Source organism: Toxotes jaculatrix, chromosome 13 (genome assembly GCF_017976425.1).
Source record: "Toxotes jaculatrix isolate fToxJac2 chromosome 13, fToxJac2.pri, whole genome shotgun sequence".
Classification (NCBI taxonomy): domain Eukaryota; kingdom Metazoa; phylum Chordata; class Actinopteri; family Toxotidae; genus Toxotes; species Toxotes jaculatrix.
Genome location: NC_054406.1, coordinates 24853015 through 24862709, shown reverse-complemented (window position 1 = coordinate 24862709; position 9695 = coordinate 24853015). Strand labels below are relative to the sequence as shown.

At 40.2% G+C, this 9695-nt stretch overlaps 1 long non-coding RNA gene across 1 annotated transcript; it reads right to left on the bottom strand.

Moving 5' to 3' along the window:
- Window positions 1-1385: 1385 nt before the first annotated feature.
- On the bottom strand, window positions 1386-1846 carry LOC121191871. Its single transcript, XR_005895154.1, has 3 exons — window positions 1729-1846; window positions 1546-1639; window positions 1386-1405 (listed from the first exon to the last, which is right to left on the bottom strand). It is a non-coding gene; the product is annotated as an uncharacterized LOC121191871 (long non-coding RNA).
- Window positions 1847-9695: the final 7849 nt, after the last annotated feature.

Sequence of the window (9695 nt, the reverse complement as noted above, 5' to 3'; positions counted from 1 at the left end):
CACACACTGTTCTGGTGCAAGCTGTATCGATCACAGCAGATCCCAGAGACTCCACCATGAAAATCTCTGTGTCAGACAATGTGTCTTTAGACAATAAAGTAATGTTGCATTCTTCAACATCTGTTTGTCTTTCATCTTCTGTTAGTTTAGCATGTTCATTTTTGTGGGGGCAGTCCTTTGCCCAGTGATATAAGCTTTGGCATACTGCACATTTCGTTCTCCTACCATATCTGTCAAGCGGATTGGTACCTTGAACAGCTGCTTGGTGTTGCAGATTTGACCTACTTGCTCTCCTGCCGGTAATCTTTGTGTAGTAGGCAGCGTCAGTTGCATCTCCGCTCACCTGCAGTGCATCAGCCCCGCTCTGTGGCGTAGTATCACCAAATATCCTCTTCAAGGCGGCTTTCATATTGTCAAACGTGAGACTTGGACAAGCGGTAAGTGCCAACTGTTTGTCTTTAATATGAAGTCCCGCAGTGTCTAGCAGTTTGAATGCTAACACCGCATCCGGCAGCTCCATTTTGAACTGGCGAATTCTGTTGTACCTCCGTTCAAACTCGACAATGTAGTCCACCATCGAAACGCCATTGTCTTTTGTTATCCGGTCAAACTCCGTGTACGCCTCGTATTGGCGGTCCTTTTCCTCTTTCAAGAACACTGAGTCCAGTTTTAGCAAAAGTGTAGTCATTCCATCGTCTTTGTTCAAATCCCCTGCGGCTATTTCCAGCGCGCTGTCTCTCGCTCTTCCTGTTAGCGACAAGACAACCGCCAAGGCTTGCTTCTTTTTATCCAAGTCAGTAACAAGTCTCCAGATTTCAACTTCATTTTTCCAGCTTTCGTAAGATTTCTTCTCATCAAACGCCGGCGGAACTTTATAATTACCAGCAGCCATCCTCTGCTACCATTGTTAGCTCAATAAACTCTGACGACAACTGTACGTTTTTTAAGACTTTACTTCAACCACCCATGACCATAACAATGACCACTCTATCTCCACTTCCCGCGAACAGCCCGCACCTTTACACATGCGCAGTAGGAAATGTGGCACATAACAGCACAACTGTCCATTCAGGAGGGGGTGGTGGTGGAGCAGGAACCTTTCCCTTCACAATCAACAATCCTTGGCTTAGGAGACACCGGATGCTGCATCTGTGCTGCAGGTGGTGGTGTCTCTAGTTGAAGGTTGGCTGCAGTCCACATCAACTGCACAGGAATTGGCATCCCCACATTGTCACTGAGGTGAACCTGCAAAAACAATGAGAAAATAACAGATTATTACCTTTATTGTTACCTATAATGAAGCACTTCCCATATGAATATAAACATATTTTACTTACACCATCAGGGCACCACAGCTCAGGATAGTCCAGAGGGAAGTGGTTTGTTTGGTGGTAATACTCGACTCCTGAACAAAAACAAATCAGTTAGACCGTTTCAATAGTTATTACAATAATAAAATAAATTTCAAATAAACACATTCTCTCATTAAGACATAATAGTTATATTAATATAAATAAATTGCACACAGTTGTATAATAATTATACCAAGACGTGCTGCCACACATTGGAATTCCTGTCGGAGCAACTCCTGATAGTCAGCTTGGATTGTCAAGTGCGGCACAAAATCAACCACAAATACCTGCAGAAAACAATCGGCCATCATTACAAAAGTATATTGCACCTACAGATGTTGCTTATATTGAAATAAATAAATAAATGAATAGCTACCTTTGGCCATTTACTTCAAACAGTTATCAGGTACTGTGCAAAAGCTGCTCCTGCCTCATCAACTGTCCTACTGGCTGTCAGGTTGTTCCCAGGAGCTTTGACAGACAGCATCAGGAATCAGAAAGCACAACTTCAGTCCTGAGCACATCAGCACATGCTCCTGGTGTGGACATGACGCCAAAGGACAGGAAACCCCCTGGCATGTTCACAATACCATCTGCAATGGATCGCAAATGGGAGTCCCCTACAAGAAGAACAATCTGCAACAAAGGGAGAAACATTTCTGTTAGCCTGAGAACAAAAAACCCTAACCCAAATGCCCAAAAGCCATTGCTCCGGTTTGTGGTGCCAGCCACTGCCATATATCAAAAAAAAAAAAAAAACACATCCTGACTGTACTGAGGTGTAACAACAACAAGTCTGTTGTTGCTCCATCCTCCTCTTCCCTGCCTGGGAGCGACGGTAACCCTTACCACGTGGCATCTATATGTGTGTAAACACAAACATTAGCTTGTTAACTCTCATAATACATAAAAGCTACGGGCTAACTCAACTAGCAAGACAAAGCCAAATAACAACGGAGGTAAAATACACTCAGTGTGACATCACACAATAAACAAATGCTACATGGAAAACTCCTAAAAGCACAGCCGTGTATATTTATTATATTAGTATATTATATTATAGTATAATATAATTATTATAGTATATTAATTTTGTTTTTATTCCAGTTTAATGGGCGGTACATACATTACTCTACACATTCAGTTGCCTTCCAAAATAAATAATAAATATACCACTTTTTTTTTTTATATACTGCTAAACGACTTTGTGTGTGTTCCACCCACCCACTAGTGCTGTCACTTTAAAAAGAAATTATGTTCGAACGAATCTAAAAAGATCCGTCATTGTTCGAACATAATCGAACCCCCCCCCCAACACCCCGCCACATACACACTCAAACCTCACCTCAATACACTACAACACAGTAATTGCTTTTGTTCATGTGTTTTATTCCTTGCAAAGCCTGTAAAACATTCACACGGCAACTAAATGCATATAATCAGTATTTTTTAAAAACATTTTTATGAACTTATTCCTTGCCTGTCACCGTGAGTCTCAAAGTGTCACAGTATAACCAGTGCCTACATCTCAGATAATGGGAGGCACTTCGACAGCTTTGTAGCAAGGTTAAACAGAGCAATAGTCAAACTTTACTAACCAAATCCCTTTCTCATATTATTTGCAAGAAATGGAGCTATGGATGGTGAGCTAGCAGGTGAGCCCGTAAATTTGTTGTTGCTGAATGGTACGATAACTTCTTTTTGCACAGCCGACAAACAGCCGTATTTTTGTCCGTGACTTTACCATCCATTGTGTAAAAACCAAAATACCTCCACACGCCGCTTCTCTCATGTGTGTTGGCGTCGTGATTGTCCGCCCAGGGCGGCTTTCCTCGTTACAATCCATTTAGCAAATATCAAGTTAGCTTAATGTTAGCTTAATGTTCCTAACCTTTACCGCTGAGAGGCTGCAGGTCAAGAGGGGCCCAATGATAGGTCAATAATATAATAGCGCCCTCTGCTGGAATACAATGAAAACTACTTCAAATGGTCTGACGGGTTGAGGGAGATGACAGCCTACAGCCGAATGGGAAATTACAGTTCGAATACGAACTTTTCACCCCTCGTTCGAACCTATGTTCGAATATCAAATAAAAACTGACAGCCTTACTCTGTTAGACATTGTTCCATTTAAATCCTTTTTTTGCTGTAGTGCACAAATCACTGACTTCAGAAGCTGTGAAAAGTATTGTCTAAACATACAGTCTCATAATGTTAGTAAGTAATATCAGATTGATTTGGTTCTGTCTAAATAACTTTTAAGTTTAAGTCATACTTTATTGATCCCTCTCAGGGAAATGACTCTCTGCATTTTACCCACACAAAGTGAACGAAACACACACACAAGAGTATGCATTAGAAACTCTGTGGCAGGGGGCTTCCCTAGGAGGAACCTGGGGAGCTGGGGTAGATCGGTGCCTTGCTCAGGGGCACCACAGCCATGGTCGCAGAGGCGGGGTGGTGCGTCTCCTTCACCACCACCCATATCCATTGTGCTTATCCCTTGTGCTTGTGCTTGCGAGGAGTTGAACCCGCTGCTGGTAGGAAAGCGTCAAGATGGAAGGGCAGAGAGACGACATGTCAGAACATGGGATAGCTGAACCAGTGCTCTGCTGCGTCTGTCCATATGTGATGGTAGATAAGGCTGATGTGTCACATAGATTTATAGATAGATAGATAGACGCCAGCTGGCTGCAGTCTCATGTACTAATAACCTCTTCATTTGTTTTTGTTCTATTCTATGAACCTGTACCATCACTGTAAAATAGCTTATATTCAATTATTTGAACCTAATTACATGATTTTTCGATGCTAAAACTTCAGTCAAAAACACTTTCACTGAATGTAAAGATGATTTTTTACAGAATATTAAGGTTTTTCCAATATCAAAAGACTTTTTACATCACAAAAGATTTACAACTGCCAGTTCAGTGAAATGTCTGCATGCAATTCCTGGGTTTTATACTTCTGCTAATAGAGTCTCATCACTGTAGGAAAAAACAAGTCCTCCTCATTACGTTCCCTCATTAGCAGTGGTGGAATGTAACTAAGTATTTGTACTTCGTTACTGTACTTAAGTATTTTTTTTACGTATCTGTACTTTACTTAAGTAAAAAATAATAATGCATACTTTGTATTTTACTCCATTACATTTCGCAGCAGTTATCTGTACTTTCTACTCCACTACATTTCTACAATTTATGCCGTTACTCGTTACATGTTATGAACATAATTTCCTCGAAATCTTGCATGAAAAAAAATATAGACTGCGTTGAGGCGTTGTTTGCCATTGCCAACCAATAAGGTGGCTCTATTACACCCGATGATGGCGGAGTGCGCATTTGGTAGCAGGGCCAGCTGGTGAACTGCCCTGATTCCGGCGAGAAGAAACGACATGTGACATCGACATGAACCCAGAGCCAGAGCCAGCGTCAGCTGAGCCTGACTCTGAGCCCTCCAGCTCAGAATTAGACAGCCATCTTTGGCCATATTTAAGCAGGTGACATAGGCAGAGGCATAAATCAGTATATCTACATTCTTTATCAAAGTTTGGGGTCGCAGCGCAGTACGTTAAGAGTGCGGCTTTGGACTTTGGACCGGCCTGAGATCCGAGGGTCGTGGGTTCGATCTGTGCATAATGCTTGTGTGTGTGTTTCGTTCACTTGGTGTGGGTAAAATGCAGAGAATAATTTCCTCAGGAGGGATCAATAAAGTAATTTTAAAAAGAGAATAAAATATGGCCCGGACACTGAGACAACCCATTGCGTGAGTACTTTTACTTTTACCTCATAAAATACTTTAAAGTAAATTTAAAAGTGAGTACTTAGTACTTTTACTTAAGTAAGATTCTTGATGCAGTACTTCCACTTTCACTTGAGTATATTTTTTGCGGGATATTTGTACTTTTACTTAAGTACTAAGCTTCAGTACTTCCTCCACCACTGTTTATAGTTTTACAGTTAGAATCATTTGTTTTCTCTGAGGTCATTTTAAATGGCAATAAAGGGAGTATCTGCTGACTGATGCAGTTATCACAGCTTTGTGTGGCTGTGATCCAACCAGTGATACTGAGAGCCTGAGAGACACCAACACTGACAAGAAATAAAGAAATCAAATATTCTGGAACAAAAGTATAAAACTGAGACAACATGGTTTCTTCCAAAATGCATCTCACATAAAGAGGCTGATGAGTTGATTTATTATTTATTGATGTATTTGAGACACCACTGAATTGTGTTTGTGTTTGTGTGACAGCTAATCTGTGTTTTTCTCTACCTTTATCCTTTACCTGGTAAAGCCAAGCTGAAGGCCGCTTTAAAAGTGCAACTATGAGAATATCATAATCATCAGCATCAGCATTAAAAAAAACTCCATATTGTCCATGAATGATAAGCACACAATCAAACCACTGGGCTTATGGGTATGATTACTTGTCATACCAATTTCACAAACGTATCATTTGGACAAAACATTTCAAAACATTAACTTCTAAACTAAACACTGACATGAACTACTAACATGTACTGACTTACTGAAAACCTTGGAGGTGATCTGGACTTTCCTGTAGTTTCCTCTTGTCCTTGTAACAGCAGTAGCTCCTCCCTTCCTTGTCAATAATTGTGCAGAAATATCTGAGTGCTTCTTTCTTCCTAAATCATGAGCAAGTCCTGTCCAGTCCAACTGTTTCTGCTCCTGTTTGACTTCTGAACTTGTCTCTGGCTGTGTGTCCACTTACTGCAGCCTGTGACATCAGGCTGTAGAATGTTGATACATCAAAGACATCAAAGGACAAATACTCTCTCTCACACACACACACACACTCACACACACCCACACACATTCTTCTTAATATAATTGTGAGGACACACGTTGCCATAAGTCATTCCCTTGCCCCTTAACCTAACCTTAACCATCATAAGTGAAAGCCTAACATTAACCAAAACATAACCTATACTAATGATATTCAATCTTCTCCAAAATACCAAATGAATTACAACAATAAGCACTCAGGACCATTCAGCTGGGTTGGTGAATTCAGCACCAAGGACAGCAGCAGCTGAACTGTACACAACTACATGTACTAACACACAGCAAATTCACAAAGTACTAAAATCTGGAGTCAGGCAAAAAAGTGTGAAAGAGTTACATTTCTGGAGTTTATTTTATAACTCTGACTACAGTTTGTGTTAAGGTGTACACCCAGGCCGAGTTGAATTTTGGAGTTTATTCCCTGGTGTTCAGGATCTGGTTTTAACTCTGTCCCTGGAGTTCACGACGCATTTTATCGCGGCATGAGCAGCACAAGGAACGTCGTCACAAGGCTGGTAAGAACATGATTTTTATCAGAAAGTACTTTAAATGCGTGATATTTTGTCATTGTTCTCACTTTATCTACTTACATAGAACCGCTAATGACTGCGAACTTGATGTTGAACGTAACCCCAATGCTTTTACTCCATTATTTAGAGCAAGTAGCTCCCGCAGCATTAGTTAGCTAACTGTCCTTAGCTGCTATTGTGGAGCTGTTAGCTTTCACTCAAACGTTAATGTCGGCCATACTGTCTGTGGCGTGTGATGTGTCTGTATGACAGTAATGACAAACTGTTTGATAAGCTTCACAAATTCATGACGACGCGCATCTTGAAGGTAATTAATACTGTTTTGGAAATAACCATCCAACAATGCAACCGCATGTCGGTGTTTTAAGAGAATAATTTCCGGCTCAACGGCGCAGACGCAGCTGAAAAGTCAGTTTTGGCTAGCATGCTAACAGTTGAGCTTATAAACTGTAGCCTTGCTGTTTTGAACAGCGGTGAGAAACGTGTATTTTAACAGTGTGTAGTTGGGATAAACTTTAACTTGAACATGTTATTCTCAGACATATGACATTTTCTTCCTTTATGTCAAACCAACATGTTGATCAAAGTACAACATGGAGGGAAGAAGAAGGACATTAAACTGGAAGAGGCTTGCTCCTCAGATTTTCTCAGTGCAGGTAAATCAGATGTTTAGTATTAAATGAATAAAGATGTAAACATGTTGTAACGTGGAGTTGTTATGGTATAGTCCAGCAGAAGTTTCTTATCCCAGAGACTACAACACTGAAAGTCACAGATCAACAGGGAGCAGAGGTGGATGAGGATGAGGATGTTTCAAAGATCTGTGTTTTTCATCTACAGTGATGATGGTAGGACATTTAAAAATTCATATTTTGCTGCACTTATATTTTGAGAGATTTGTATCTTGACACACAAAAATATGTGATTGTGAGAAGTGGATGATAAGAATTCCAAAGTACAGTATTTAATCAGTTCATATTAAGCTGTATGTGTTGTCTGCATTTCAGACCTCCCATCTACTGAAGCATCTATGAACCTCGCTGATCGTTCAGACCTGACAGAATATGTGACCCTCACTACTTGTGGTAAGCAGAGTTATAGGTAATGGTAATGTTTTGTCTTGAGACAGGTAATATCCAGCCAGGTATGTGATATAGTTTTAATGTGCTGGACTTTAGATTTTATTTGCCTTATACTTGTGTGTGTGTGATCTTCAGATCTAAGTGTCCTGCAGCAAAGGTGTGAAGGCTCCTCCTCTCCAAGTCTGACAGATACACTGTCAGTCTCAAGCACTTTAAGCAGTGACACAAGTGATTCTGGATGCCAGCCTTTGATGGACAGTGTGCTTGCAGCTTGTATACAACTAGATTTTAATCATTGTTTATTAGACATAATTCCTAATTCCTTGAGACACCAAAAGCATCTCTTCATCCCAGGGTAGAGTGGAGCTAAAAGGAGGTCCGACATCATCCAGAACATATGATGATCAGCCAATCAGAGATGAATGTATGAATGAATGCACTTCTCACTGATGTTTGGAGCAGAGGTTACTTCAAGGTTCCTTGAAAAATGGAACAGCAGTTTTAAAGATAAAGTTATCAAGGAGGCAGGAACCTGAAAGAGACGTCTCTCTTAAAACAACAACTGAAAGCTGCTCTGAATGAAGGATCTGACACTGCTGATGAAGCAGGTACAGTTATCATCAGAATAGTAATGCAGTTATGTGTGTCGTCCAACAGTCGTCAGTTTATTGTGTTTTTATTGATTTATTTTACAAAAGCATCTCTGAGTCTAAATAGGCCACTTAAGTCTGCAGTTAAGATTCAGTGTGAGGGCTGAACATTGCTTTGCTCTGCAGCACAGATTTATAATGACTGGGCCATTAATAGTTGTTATATGTGTATATGTTTAAGATCATAGTAAAACCATTAGAACAATGCACAGAGCAATATCATAAACACACTACTTAATATATATAATGAGTGTAAAAGTACTTTTCACTCTGTCCCCATAGTGGGACAGCAACATGGCTTCTCTTCTGGTGCTGCTTCATCTTCTCACTCCACAACCAGCTGGAAGAAAGCGTCCCACAAAGATCAGCGTCGGAGAGACAACGGATCATCTGGTAAAATTTCAGAAGGTTTGTCAACACTTCCAAATACTGTAGATGTTGCTGAGTTTTATAAACACATTTTTGTAAACATATTTCTCTTGTTTCAGTCATCCCAAAGCCTTGAGGATCATCTCCTGACCACTGAAGGAACCCATCAGCCTTAACTTCTTACCACAGGAACTTCAAAGACCCAGGTTTTCACCTTTTATTTTTATTTACAATATTGATATAGGTACAACTGAAGAATCTCCCAGAGTAAAAGAGCTCAGAGCAAAGCTGTTAAACAAAAAAAAACCGTAAGTAGCTTATTTAGCCAAACTGTTGAGATGTTTCCTCTGTAATTCATCCTTTGGTTCAGTGTTGCTTTTGTTCAGGAACCTCAAATGAATTCATGCCATGTATCCAGGTAAAAGTCTCTCTAGTTATTGTGGATTCAGGAGACATCTCATTAAGATACACAGCTCCATTGATAACACAAGTGTGTCTAACCAGATCCCTTTCAACAACGACACAGAGACAGTAAACAATTCTCAGTCTGTCACTGATGAAACACTTCATATCATTTCCAAAATACTGAAGCAGCTCCTTCAGGTTCTACTCACAACAAAGACATGTGTGCTTCAGTTATAGCCAAGCTTTAGGGGAGTGGTGAACCAAATACTGTAGTTCTTTCTACAATTGAAAATTTAGAGGAATTTGTCAAGCAGGTTATCAAGCAGCTATCACTGGGAATGCCTGTCCTTAAAAACAGTTGAGTCTGGTCCAGTTAAAATGTGTTCAGTTGAAACACTGGATTTTTCTGAAGATATAACAGCATCTCTTCACTTTGAGTCTGAAGCCATCGTCTGTGTCACACAGTGGGTGAAATGCTGAGTAAATTTAATCATTTTG